Source organism: Topomyia yanbarensis, unplaced genomic scaffold (genome assembly GCF_030247195.1).
Source record: "Topomyia yanbarensis strain Yona2022 unplaced genomic scaffold, ASM3024719v1 HiC_scaffold_168, whole genome shotgun sequence".
Classification (NCBI taxonomy): Eukaryota; Metazoa; Arthropoda; class Insecta; order Diptera; family Culicidae; genus Topomyia; species Topomyia yanbarensis.
This window is the reverse complement of record NW_026683347.1, coordinates 59,695-74,954: the sequence shown is the minus strand read 5'-3', so window position 1 is coordinate 74,954 and position 15,260 is coordinate 59,695.

Below are 15,260 nucleotides of genomic sequence, written 5' to 3'. Positions count from 1 at the left end.
GTACCTATATACTTTTGGAAAAAAAATTATATCTCATTTACTTTTAACTTTGATAAAATCATATCAAATTTTGTTACAATTTTGTTATAATTAGCCAGGTTTTTGTTTTATTTTTTGTTATTTTAACAACTAACCAGCCGGATTTATAACAGGTTCTGTTTCAAAATATTTTTGACATAAATAACTCCAGGTGTTATAAATCAGTTATGCCCTTCTGATCGGGAAGGAACCTGTTCAGCCAAATTATTACTTTTGTTTTTTTAGACTAACTAGCTAATGACTCTTTCAATCTAATGGCATTCACCCAAATAGTCACTTCAGCCTTTTCACCCATTTGACCTAATAGCTTTTAGCCTAATGAATAAACAATATTTCAAGGTAACAAAAATGTCGGTTGAATCCATTGTGCAAAGTTTTCCAGTGTACGAAGGTATCTGATAGGCAGAAAATCATTTGCTGTGTAGCTTAGGATCGTCTCCGTATCATCATCGGGCTGCTGATTAGTTAATGTGTCGAATGTTCCTGGTGTTGGCTGTTTTCTAGGAGATACTAAGCACAGTCGTTGCTAATCGGGCACTGATTGAGCAACCGTTAGTAGTTTACCTGGCGTTGTTGGAAACCATATGCTAGTGCTTTGATTGTACTCGATGCTTCTTATCAGCACTAGGTTGGTGGTGATCTTGATATGTAGTTAATGTGGTCTGAGTAATTATAAGGCTCGACGGAGCGATGTCTGAATTAGTTTTGCACGGCGCCTGCAAGCACATGGTACAGGATCAGTAGTCGATGCTCACGAACTTATTTGATTTGTGAAAAAGCTTTTGGTTTTAGATGAATTATACCTTCTTGAGAATAGTTAGTTTCACATTCCACGACATAGGGGACGCAAACACAAACCTTCAAACGGCAAGAACAGTATAAATTCGTTGTCTTCTACAAAGATGTCGAATAGATATTTTTCAGTATTTATTCTGAATACAACGTTCCTTCCGTTGAGAAGTTATCATTTGTGCACTCTATTTGAAACTAAAACTACGGTGCCAAGATTGAGTTTTTATGCACAAAAATTCAAACAAGCAATCGACTTCAAAATTATAATAATAATTATCAAGCTCAAATTTGTTCTTTTCGCACTTTGACAACTGACGAGTAACCTAGATCGCAATGGGCTTATTCACCTCGATCTCCCGTCTCTAGCAGAATATAATTGTGTCACTCAAGTAAAACACTTTAAATTTTAGAACTCAGTTTCATTTCATTTATTTAGTTCAACATCAATTTCATGATAACACTGAATCAACAATTTGCCTCCACAATACTCGATTTGTAGCTCTCCAACGTGGATTACGCCCAACACTCGCCAAATCACGTTCCATCTGGTCCGTCCATCGTGCTCTCTGCGCTCCTCGCCTTCTTGTACCAACCGGATTATTAGCGAACACCATCTTTGCAGGATTGTTCTCCGGCATTCTTGCAACATGCCCTGCCCACCGTATCCTTCCAGCTTTGGCCACCTTTTGGATACTGGGTTCGTCATAGAGTGCAGCGAGCTCGTGGTTCATCCTTCGCCGCCACACACCGTTCTCCTTAGCACCCGTCGCTCGAAAACTCTTACCGCTTGCAGGTCCTCCTCGAGCATGGTCCAAGTCTCGTGCCCGTAGAGAACCACCGGTCTTATATGCGTTTTGTACATGGTGCATTTGGTGCGGGGGTGAATCTTTCTTGACCGCAGTTTCTTCTGGAGCCCATAGTAGGCTCGACTTCCACTGATGATGCGTCTTCGGATTTCACGGCTCACGTTATTATCAGTTGTTAATAAGGATCCTAGGTAGACAAAATCCTCCACTACCTCGAAGGTATCCCCGTCGATCGTAACGCTGTTTCCTAGCCGGATCCTGTCGCTTTCGGTTCCGCTTACCAGCATATACTTTGTTTTGGACGCATTTACCACCAATCCGACCTTCAGGCGGGTGTACAGGTCTATCACCGTTGCAAATGTTCGGGCGACAATGTCCATGTCATCCGCGAAGCATAAAAATTGGCCGGATTTCGTGAAAATCGTGCCCCGGCTGTTGAGCCCGGCTCGTCGCATCACACCTTCCAGAGCGATGTTGAATAGTAGACACGAGAGTCCATCACCTTGTCTCAGTCCCCGTCGAGATTCGAATGGGCTGGAAAGTTCACCCGAAATCCTTACACTGATTTGTACACCATCCATCGTTGCTTTGATCAGTCGAGTCAGCTTCCCGGGAAAGCTGTTTTCGTCCATGATTTTCAATAGCTCTACGCGGTCGATACAGTCGTATGCCGCCTTGAAGTCGATAAACAGATGGTGCGTTTAGACCTGGTATTCACGGCATTTATGGAGGATTTGCCGTACGGTGAAGATCTGGTCCGTTGTCGACTGGCCGTCGATGAAGCCGGCTTGATAACTTCCCACGAACGCATTTACTTTAGGTGATAGACGACGGAAGATGATCTGGGATAGCACTTTGTAGGCGGCATTCAAAATGGTGATCGCTCGGAGGTTCTCACACTCCAAATGGTCGTCTTTCTTGTGAATGGGGCAGATCACCCATTATTTCCACTCCTCTGGTAGCTGTTCGGTTACCTAGATCCTGACTATTATCCGGTGCAGATAAGTGGCCAACTTGATGAGTTCTGCTGCGATACCATCTTTGCCAGCTGCTTTATTCTTGAGCTGTTGGATGGCATCCTTAACTTCCCTCAACGTGGGAGTTGGTTCATTCCCGTCCTCAACTGCACTGACGTAGTCAAATCCTCCGTTGCCTTGGTCATCTGTACCTACATTCTCCTCGCCGTTCAGGGGCTCGTCAAAGTGCTGCTTCCATCTTTCGATCACCTCGCGGTTGTCCGTCAGCAGGCTTCCGTCCTTATCCCTACATATTTCGGCTTGCGGCACGAAGCCTCTGCGGGATGCGTTGAGCTTCTGGTAGAATTTCCTGTATCTTGAGAACGGCACAGCAGTTCCATTTCCTCGCACTCCGCTTCTTCCAGGCGGCGTTTTTTTCTCCCGGAAGAGGCGTGTCTGCTGCTTCCGCTTCTGTTTGTATCGTTTGTATCGTTTGTATCATTCTGTCGGGTTCCATGCTGTAGCATGACCGCTCGCGCTGCTTTCTTCTCCTCCAAAACCGCTCTGTACTCGCCGAACCAATCGTTCCGTCGTCTCCGTTCCTCGTACCCGACAATGTCCTCAGTTACGTTGTTGATGGCTGCTTTTACTGTTCTCCAGCAGTCCTCTAGAGGGGCCACCTCGAGCTCTCCCTCGTCCGGTAACGCTGCCTCGAGGTACTGCGCGTAGGCAGTGGCGACATCTGGTTGCTTCAGTCGCTCCAAATCGTACCGAGGCGACCGTCGGTACCGTACATGATTAATGACGGATAGTTTTGGGCGCAATTAAACCATCACCAGGTAGTGGTCAGAGTCGATGTTAGCGCAACGATAGGTCCTGACGTCGATAATGTCGGAGAAGTGCCGTCCATCGATCAGGACGCGGTCGATTTGCGATTCCGTCTGTAGCGGTGATCTCCAGGTGTAACAATAAGGGAGGCTGTGCTGGAAGAAGGTGCTACGAATGGTCATGTTCTTGGTGGTGGCGAAAGTAATGAGTCGAAGGCTGTTCTCATTCGTCAGCTGGTGAGCGCTGAACTTTCCAATCGTCGATCTGAATTCCTCCTCCTGGCCTACTTGAGCGTTTAAGTCCCCAATGATGATCTTGACGTCGTGGCTTGGGCTGCGGTCGCATTGTCGTTCGAGCTGCGCGTAGAAACCATCTTTGTCATCATTGGTGCTTCCGGTGTGAGGGCTGTGCTCGTTTATTATGCTGATGTTGAAGAAACGGCCCTTGATCCTCAACTTGCACATTCTTTCGTCGATCGGCCACCAACCGATCACGCGCCTTTGCATATCGCCCATCACAATAAAAGCTGTCCCTAGATCATGTGTGTTGCCGAAGCTCTGGTAGATGGTACGATTACCTCTAAACGTGCGTACCATGGATCCTGTCCAACACACCTCCTGCAGCGTTACGATTCCGAACCCGTGGTCCTTGAGAACATCGGCGAGTACGCGGGTGCTCCCGTTGGAGTAGATAGATCTGCAGTTCCACGTTCCAAGCTTCCAATCGCAGGTCCCTTTTCATCGCAGTGGTCGTCGCCATTGGTATCGGTTCGCATTCTTATCTTGTTGACTTTTCGCTGCCATTGTTTTTTTTACGGCTGGCTCGCAGGGCCTGACACCAACCCCCTAACTTTCCGGAGGACCATAGTGCACAGTTGAGCTTAGAGTCCTTCATTGGCACTCGGACGATGATCAGCCGCCCCTAACATGGGGAAAAGACGCTGCTTTGAGCCGCTCCTCTTGGAGATCAGACGCTCAGGCTTGCAGCAGCAATCCCCCCTCCCTTCTCTGTCAGCCTACGACCAAAGTTCCCACCGGGGTTTGTTACCCGATCTTCCCTAAGGTTGCTCGTAGTTCCCGGCCAGTACCACGGGAAGGTAGGGATAGGAGTTGCTGGGAAGAGGCTTTGTCTTACGCATTACCCAGCCTTTACCGAGCCTAGAACTCAGTTTATCTGTGTTGAATTTGAAACCACAGTTTTGTGATAAATATAAGTTATCATTACCAGCGACCCACACTCTATTCCGTCTGCCTAAGATGACTGGCGTAGATTTAAATTGTACCGCTCATATTATAGATTAGAGTAAATTTGATATTTCGCTTCGGAAGCAATTGAAAACAAACTTTAGATGTCTATGCAAATATTGAGCACTACTTTCGATTGGTGAAAAGGCTAAATTTTGATTGTATTTTATTATTTTCTGTAGGCACTGTTTAGTGTTTGCCTATCACCGACTTCGAAGGGGAGACTCCTCCATCTGAATCCTTTATACAGGCTCATCAGCGCACAGTGGTCGCAATGGTACCAAAACGTGCGTTTAATTAATTGTGCTCTAGGAGTTGATCTTAGTGATTTGTTGTGTTAGGAATACTTCTTTGGAATGTAAGCCCCCTTCTTTTGATATATACTGAATTGTGATTAATTCACCTAAAAGTGAGATAGAAAATTTATTTCTACCAACTTTCGAGATAGAGTCATAATGTCAATGACAAAGTTGTAGAAAATTTTACTACGAGAAAACTTCCTAAACATACAAACTCTCCAAAATGTAACGGTGTTGAGATAAAGCGCGTTGTTCGTGGAAGGCGCCCAAAAAACCATGCTTTCATTATAACTTTTTTCTGAGATTTTTTCAATTCTTTAAATGTTCGAAGAAGTTGTTGGAATTGAGAAATTAAACAAATTTGTCGAAGACGTCAACATTTTTTATTTGAAAACTTAAGAGTTATTGAATAAAATATTTAAAAAAAACCGCCATTTTGAACGTCTATTACTAGAAGATGTGGAAATATGTGGAAGACATTTCGATTCTATTAGAAATACAGTGAAAAGTACTACAAGAAAAAATAGTAGTTACAACGGGCATCAACTGGCCTATATGTAAAAATTACTTTCCAGTAATGCACGTTTTGTATTTTGTGACAAAATAAATAAGACTTTTTCAACATAACTTTTTATGGTGATTTTTTATATTCGTCAAATGTTCTAAGAAATCATTGGAAGTTTCAAAGCACACATATGAACTCTAAGTTTTTTGTAATCTAAAATTTAGGAAATATTAAAAAATTGACACAACTTTGAATGTTAATGCTATAAGACATGAACAAATTTTAACAGTATTTGCAGGAGTAAGAACCATTTCCAAATGTATTATATGACGTTTTCACGAAACGATTTCGTAATCAGAGTTGCATTTTAGAACCAGAATAGCCAGAAAAACTTTAGAAAAATATTTTCACGTGTATATTATAACTCAGTCAAATTTTAATTTCAAATATTTAATCATTCAATGTGGTTTTAGTTCCTACCACAGCCTCTAGGCGGTCTCTATAAAAATCTAAATAAAACTACTAAAACATGATTGTATGTTGTCATCCGCACTAGCATTTCTTCCCAACGCTCACACCTTTCATACCTAGGGGCAGATCACTTGTGATGCATTTTTAAAAATCAGCGAAATTAAATGCATTTCTTTCCATCAAAATAGAAATTCGTAATGCATTTTGCGTTGCGTGTAAGACGTCAAAACCCTGCAAAAAACAGCCCTACATTCAACAAAACATCGAACAACTCTTAAGTTTTCAAATAAAAAATTTTGACGTCTTCGACAAATTTGTTTAATTTCTCAATTCAAATAACTTCTTCAAACACTTAAAGAATTGAAAAAATCTCAGAAAAAAAGTTATAATGAAAAAATTGTTTTTTGGGTGCCTTCCACGAACAACGTACTTCATCTCAACACCGTTACATTTTGGAGAGTTTGCATGTTCAGGAAGTTTTCTTGTAGTAAAACTTTCTACAACTTTGCCATTGACATTATGACTCTATCTCGAAAGTTAGTAGAAATAAATTTTCTATCTCACTTTTAAGTGGATTAATCACAATTCAGTATACATCAAAAGAAGGGGGCATACATTCCAAAAAAGTATTCCTAACACACCAAATCACTCAAGTTAACTCCTAGAGCACAATTAATTAAACGCACGTTTTGGTACCATTGCGACCACTGTGCAGCGCAAGGACCTGAACAAACAGTTGTGGTTTTCTTACGAAGGACGGCGTTGCGGAAGACTTTCACGTGGTATTATGCCATTATTGTTAGACTATAATGGGGTCAAATAGGTATGGGGATACAAATAGGTTTAGAGCATTATCTTTGCAATGTTATCGCAGAGGTCATGTTGCGTAAATTAGATACACAGTAAAGATCATCGTTGACGACTGCCATTTCGGCTGTTACTGTGGATCAGCTGTATTAGTTACGGCGTCGTTTAGGTTTTCGTGTGTTGTTCTACAAAAATGCATTATCTTTTGTCCCCAGTACAGTACATTCAATCAATGTAAAAAACTGTCAAGTAAGTTTTTTCTTCCGTGAAAATTAATATCACAAAATCAACAGAAAACTCGTGTTCGAGTTTTGTGCTGGTATTTCGATATTTTTGTTTTTATGAAAAAATACGGACATCAACATAAAACATACCCTTGGGGCACGATAGGTCAGCCGGTTAGGGACACTATAGGTTACTACTATAATGTAAATTAGAATGATTTGGCAGGAAAATTGTGCGTAATTTCAACACCAACAATATGTACTCGTTTGAAAGGAAAGTGCTCGTCACCAATGAAAGCGCGTCAGATACTTTGCGTGAGTTAACAATATAACAATTCAAGGTGTTGTTGTAGTAGATTGTCGAAAAAACATGATCGAAAAAAGACAAGAAAAAGGAAAAAATGCTCCGAAGCGCAAAAGTGATCGTGAGCCGAAATGCACAACTTCAATTCCACACCTTAGCGATGACGAGGACACTGAAGAAGTCATCGCAAGTACAAAGCCAGAAACAGCTGCTGAAAAAACATGTTTTTCAACATTTTTTAAACATTTCCTTCCGCGGTTTCATGATTTTCACATCATTTGCCACTTTCTCATTTTCTAACTTCAATGACGTCAATGGATTGCATGTATTAATTGTGTTATTATTTGTAAGTAATCTGCTGTATTCATACTCTCAAAATAAAAGTTAACCACTGATTTTCTAGGCGTGTAAATTGTTTCATTTAACCTCGAATATAGTGATCTATCGTACCCCCAGATTTTAAAAACATCGAAAAAAGTACTTTCGACTTATTGGATCTAGCTTGAAAAATATTTAACCAGGCATAATATCATTATCGCCAAAACATTGCCAGATGTAGGGGACCGCGGGGCAAGTCCGACACCTTAAGCGCAATAATTTTTCTGAAATTCCACAAAGCTCCTAAAATTGTATATTCTGTGCATAATCCTTGTTTAGGTGGTTCTTAACAAAATATAATTTTTTTAGCGTTTCAAAAAAGTGAATTCATTAAAAATTATTGGCTGCCAAAAAATGGAGAAAAATGACATTTTAAAACGCTGCGGGTAAGCCCCAAAGGGGCAAGAGCGAACCTCTTTTGAACTTTCTTTTTGTCCAACTTTTTCCATTAAAAATGTATTGTGTATGTGTGATAAAGTGCAATTATGTGTATATGAGTATGTGTGATACAAACGCATGCTTTCTGTAGTTTCATCGCGTAGCAAGAGGAAGAACATTCGAATGCGTGGCGTTATGGATAAATAATGTTTAACGCATGGTTTATATTATGGTACGGGTTTTCTCAAGTAATTCTTTCGAGCTTGTATAGCCATTATAACGAAGAAGAGCTGTTCTGCAAGCAGATTATATACGATGTTACTAGGACTCATTCAGTTAAAAGTGACGAACGCTTCGTAATAAGCTATCCGGTTCGTGGTTCCGGGATTTTTCGGAACACCGTTGATCAATAATCCAACGGTCAATGAAAATTTTTCATCAGTATCATTTCAAAATCTCATGTTAGATTATACTTTTCATTTCTTTTTGTAATATAACTATGAATCACGTTCAATTTAATTCTTAATTTTTTTTGGTCGGCTTGAGATAATACTGATAAATAAATGTAAAAAAAAAAGATTCCGTGTATTTCAATTATTAACATGACGTAATTATAGTATAATTGAACACAACAAATATACCCAGTCGTTTGTATCGATTCAAAAACGTTGACGTTTAATGAATCCATATGGCATCGATGTGTATCGAAATGTCTAAAATAATCGTACTAATAATATCCTGTCATTATTGTATGATTTAAAATTTGATATCTGGGAAAAGTCGTGGGGTGTCGGGCTTACCCAGGGTGTCGGGCTTACCCCAAGTTCCCCTATAACCTTACCTTAGTGCACAAATACTATCGCTCGAGCTCGCCAAAAAAACTGAACTTCTTGACCCCACTCTACTCTATTACACAAATTGTACCAGTTTATTTTGCACGTATTCCCGACCACGTTCACAAAATCGACCGCAGCAAAAATTTGGGCAAAAAGAAACAATATTGCAAGCAACCGCCATTACTATTCCTACAGCAAGAAATATAAGGATAAGTGAGTGAATTTCTAGACAATACGCGTGAATCAATATAATACTCATTGATTTCAAAGGTTGCATGATTCGGCGAAGCGAACTGCTCATTGAAAAAGAAAATGTGGTTTTTCCGAGATTGGATGTCAACTTTGTCCAGTTCAGGAATGTTGTACTGCTCAACGAACAATGCAACTGCGTACTATTGTAAACGAACATATAATTACTTTATGAAAATTGCTTAAGGGGTTATACCACTGTAGAATTTTACAAAAATCGAATTTTTTTATTGGTCTAAATTGTGCTTTAGGATATTGAAAATGATATACCATACTACCACAGGCGACAATCATTTATGAATGTTTAAATTTCCAATTCTGCCGACACGCCACTTATGTATGCCCCAAGCGTATTGAAAACTATAACCACGTTTTTCTCGAAACCACATTTTTGGGATGGCCGGAAACATAACTTGATCAAATCATGTTTGATCGTTTTGAAATTTTTACTGCATATTTAAAATTGATTTCCCCAGCGACGTACGTAGTATTTAATTTTTTTATTGGGTATTATTTTATTTTCTTTAATCAACAATTAAGGGTTAATTTTGTGGAATTTTCAGCGTTTATTTTACGTGCAAAAACAAAATGCCGAAAAATCATATTTACGTTGTTTGCTATTGTTATAAGGAATTGAAAAAAAACTATAGTTTTGAGCTGTAGGTTAAAAATTACGGGAGATATGTTTACGGCCGTGGACCCTTTCCAAAAAGAGGTATCTACGGGAAAAGGCTGCCCAGCCGCCATATTGTGACAAAATTACTTGATAAAAATATATTTTTGTGCCTCATCTCATAACTAGTATTGTGAATCCCATTTGACAAGATTCGTTCAGGAATATGCCTATTTTTTGTATTCTACAGTGGTGTAACCCCTTAACACTATTACCCTGTTAGAAGAAACGTAACGATCGCCAAATTGTAGTTTTGAAAAAAAAAAAAACAAAAAAAACAAATGAATAAACACCATGCTTATTAAAATTAGAAACCTGTTTCTGAAAATTCAGCTGTTTAATTCTTTACACATTGAAACATTATGTAAAAACGATTTTAGATTCAAGTTAATAATTCACACCGAATAATGTATGGTGAATTACAATAGTTTTCAGTCCTGGGGGTAAATTCAACCCCGGTTGAAAACCACTGTCATCTAACATTTTCCTAGCAAAAGTAAAGCACCGCTGGACATTAGGCCAAATAGACATTTGGCCCAATGGACATATGGCCGAATGAACACTATGCCAAATGGCAATGTACGGCCGAATGGGCATTACGCCGAGTGGACATTAGGCAGAATGTACATTAGGCCGAATGTACATTAGGCCGAATTGACATCAGCGGAATGGACAATAAGGGGAATGGACCATAAGCGGAATGGACCATAAGCGGAATGGACCATAAGCGGAATGGACCATAAGCGGAATGGACCATAAGCGGAATGGACCATAAGCGGAATAAATCATAATCAGAATAGACATTAGGTAGAATGGACATTACGCCAAATGGACTTTAGGACGCATGAACATTAGGCCGAATGAGAATTGGATCGAAGGCCAAGAAGCCGAATGTTGAATGGAGAGGGAGGAATAGGCCGCAGCGTGTCCTCTGGAGCTTTCGGGACTTATCGCTTTGAGTTAACTTTTAATCTTTAATCTCTATGAGACGAATCTCTTATTGTTTTGTTGCTTTACAAATAAAAATATTTGATTCAGTTCTGTCAAATTTATATGGCGTGTATAACCCTTTATGAAGCCTAGAGTTTGGGGCTATTAATGGATGTTATATTAATAGAAACACGGTTCTTTCACTTAGTTCAGAATATATTTACATTTATTTCGTAAAAAATCTGTTTTAAAAAGATACTTGCTACCGCCCGTTAGAAAACGTCAGTTTTCGTAATGTTTCAAGGTATTTTCAACGAGATTGGTGCAAATATGAAGACAAATCGAGCTGGATCAGAAATTCAGAAAGAAATTAAGGTGGGTTACTGGTTATTGCCTGATTAACAGTAAATAACCCCCGTTTTTCTGAGGATACGTTGAAAAATGAGGCCACTGGTAACAGACGTTCATTTATTCCTTTTTTTTTACTTTTACCACTCATAAACCAAATTTTCGGATCAGAAATAGTTGTTTTTATAAATTTGCATCACCAACTAATAGAGTATTTTTTTCAAAATCGTGCTAATTTTATTGTCCTAAAGGAAATCATCCTATTTTTTTTTCAAAAAACTCTTCGCCATTCCGACATTTTTCACTGAATCTCAATAAAAAATAATATGAAGAGTTGCAAGACTCCTAACAAGTAGATTTCATAAGATTGAAACACTTCTCACTTCATATTTCTGCGTTATGAACGAAACGAAAAGGTGGCAATATAGTTGCCACCGCCTTAAGGCACAAATCCCCGACTATGTACGGGGAACGTGCCATTTGAGCCAATATATTCTGATACACAAAATGTGTTTATCTACTCTGTGCCAATTACTGAAGCTACCTAACCAGTGCACATTTCAGACGAAAACTCGATGACTTTGTACTTTCGGGTCCGACCGCTTGTGATGCATCGTACAAAGACAACAGTTTTTAATTGAAGTTCTTCAACCCCTTCGAACCACTACTGTTATATTATGCGCTGAGACTGAGGTTTTGCCACAGTACCGGGAAATGTTACGGCGTCTTGAAAACGCCTTCGCACATATTCATTAGGGCATTGCAAAAAAATTAATTCTCAAAGCCCCCCCCCCTCTCATATTGTGACAAATGTCAAAGTAAACTCAGATGTCAAATTTCACATCATTTGGACAATTCTAGACTCCCGCCCACTTTGCTTGAATTTTTTGAAATTGGTGCTATGGGAAATTATGCAAGATAAATATATTAAATTTTATAACTTTTGAAGTAGCAATTAGAAAATTACAATTTATACCTCTTTTTAATGAAATAACCTTAGTATTTGAATAGAGATATCTCCGATTATAGAAAAATACGGGACAGTGGAGTACTGAATCATTTTGACCCCAAAATCCCCTACTTTTAACAAAATTTCTGCTCTGTGATGCAAATCATACATATTTTACTGTTTTTCTAATGTGAAAAAATCTCAGAAATTGATCGGAACCTTTTTGATCTTTGTCCGATTATGAGAAGTTGGGGTTATAGGGCCTTTTGTCATTCATATTAAATTTTATCATTTTCTCGTGTATAAAATGTACATTTTTGAACGTGGAAAATTCTTAGGAATACAATAAAAATAAATTCGGGAGCGGTAAAATTCAGAAACATTAATTTTTTTGATTTAGCTCTACAAATCACATTTTTTCATTAAATGTCCTAATACCTCAACTTCCCCTATTTTTCCAGGATGGAAACTTTTCTCATGTGATCTCCAAGCGTATTTTACACTAGAAGTAGTCAAATAAATAAGAATTTTGTTGTTAAATGGAGTAAATATGTGCGATTTTATGAAAAAAAAATGTGAAATCGAGACTGTATGTCAGATAATTTGATGTTTCTGAATTTTACCGCTAACGAATCTATTTTTATTTTGTTCCTAAGGATTTTCTACGTTCAGCAAGGTACAATTTATTAAAATTAAGCGAAGAATAATAAAGATATATGCTCGAGAACGTGATAAAATTTAACATGAGTGACAAAAGGCGCAATAAACCCAACTTCTCGTATTCGGACAATGGTCAAAAAGGTTCCGTTCGATTTCTGAGATTTTATCACATTAGAAAAACTGCAAAATATGTATGACTTGCATCACAGAGCAAATTTTTTTTTTAAAATAGGGGATTTTGGGGCCAAAATGACACAGTACCCTACTTTTTCGTATTTTTCTAGACTCGGAAATGTCTTCATTCAAATACTAAGGTATAAATTGTAATTTTATGATTGCTACATCAAAAGTTATAACATTTAATATATTTTTCTTCCATAATTTTCCATAGTATCAATTTTAAAAATTGCAAGCGAAATGGGCGGGAGTCTAGAATTGTCCAAATAATGTGAAATTTGGCATCTGAGCTTACTTTGACATTTATCACATTATGAGAGGGGGGCCTTTGAGAACGCAAAAAAAAATGCGATGCACTAATATTCATCCACACGTACAAACATTTCCACCAGTGAGTTGTCGTTTTTCAAAATAGTTTTTGAACAACTAAAATCATTAGCTATTATCCTTATTTCAAACATGAGCTGTTCTTTCGTGTTACATATGATGTAAAACATTCTATCAAGGCAGCTTTATTACATAGATATTAGCTTTATCATTTCAGGTTGTCACGAAGTTTTAAAAACGACTATTTATTGAATGCATGTGCCCCTACTGAACAACCATTTTCTACATTGCTATGAGTCTTGCGGGGAAGCTTGTGTAATGCGGCTTAACCAAGACCATGTTTTGGTTTGCGACAAGCCTAAATGTAAATATGTGTTAATGTGGAACAAACCAATCGTTTTATTTAAATATGCAGCGAAGATGACGTCAATATGCTAAACAGTTAGTTTTAAAGTTAAAAAAAATCTGATTTAATCCACCTAGCGGTGCAATTGTGCCTTTCTCATTTCTCTAAACCATGGCACGGAGGCTTTTTATGTTCAACATAATTGTGGAAATGTCCATTACATTCTTAGTACACTTTGCACTTATACACAATGGCTTGCCAGCCACGAACTTGATGAGCTACGTGTCGACGGTGAAACACTTGAAAAAAAAATATCGTACTTCATTAGCCTAATCAGCATTAGTTCAATGTTATCTGCTTGCTAACTCATTTTGTCATGCGGGGGTGGGTATGTGAGGAGGGCGAAAGTCCCATGAACGAACGACTCCCCAGCTTAAATTGGTATGCTTTGTGATATAGTGGTGATTTAAAGATGATGGGGTTGAAAGGGAGGGGTATGAGGGTTGGATGGGGTGGTGGTCTGAGGGGTGATTTAAGAAGATTTTTAAGGGAGGGGAGTGAACAGTAGAGGGAGGGGGGGGGGGGTGTAACCCCTCTCCTTAAACCATCAACTACGCCCCTGTTAAAATCCAGAAACCTTATGCGAGTCAAAAAAAAATAGGGGATTAGGTTGACGTTTTTCAAAGTGATTGCATAACCTTTCTATATGAGAAAGGCAAAAATGTGCCAAAATCCAAAAAAGTGAATCGTCGTCAATTTTTTTTTCGAGTTTGCATCAAATCTCGACGTTTCATGTACCTTGAACACATTTAGCATCAAAAATAAAAATTCTATTTTTAATTTTTCCTATAGTTTATATGAGAAATTTCTGTGTGGCCGCACTCTGAAACCCGTAATTCTGGAACCGATTCCGATCGATCCAAAATTCAATAGCAGCCGATGGGAAGGTTGCACCTTTCATTTGAGACTAAGTTTGGGCAAATCGGTCCAGCCATCTCTGAGAAAAATCAGTAACATTATTTGACACATACGCACATACATACACACACATACACACATACACACACATACACACATACATACACACACACATACAGACTTTTTCCGATCTCGACGAACTGAGTCGAATGGGATATGACACTCGGCCCTTTGGGCCGGGATTAAGTTGACGTTTTTCAGAGTGATTGCATAACCTTTCTATATGAGAAAGGCCAAAATCGCAAAAAAATCACCCTTTATTGAAAACTAACAAATTTTTATAAATCTTATGTTCAGTTCCAACTACGCTATTTGGTTCTTTCTTTGATCCATTTGGCCTTGTGTCCGTTGGCTTAATGGCCCTTCGGCCTAATAACTATACGGCCTAGTGAAGTTAAAAAATAAACACTTTTGAAGTGGAATAATTTTTTTTTGCGGTTTAAACTAACATAATTCCGAAACTGTCATCTTAGGAGGTTTAAAAATTTCAAAGAAGTTTTCCAACACAACAATATCTACGAAATTTTCCTAAATAAAGTTATAACCTTTTTGGTTTAAGCTTCAGAAACTGATGCCTTGAAAAAAATGCAAATTTTATTGTTTATCAACAACAGAAGAGATTGTTCATTTACAATAATTACAGAATAATGAAATATTAATTTTTTTCTGCACTGAAACCTTTATCCCCCCTTATGAACCAATATAGTAACGAAGATGTCTTGAGAATGCTGAAATACTTCTGGTTAATCACAACGC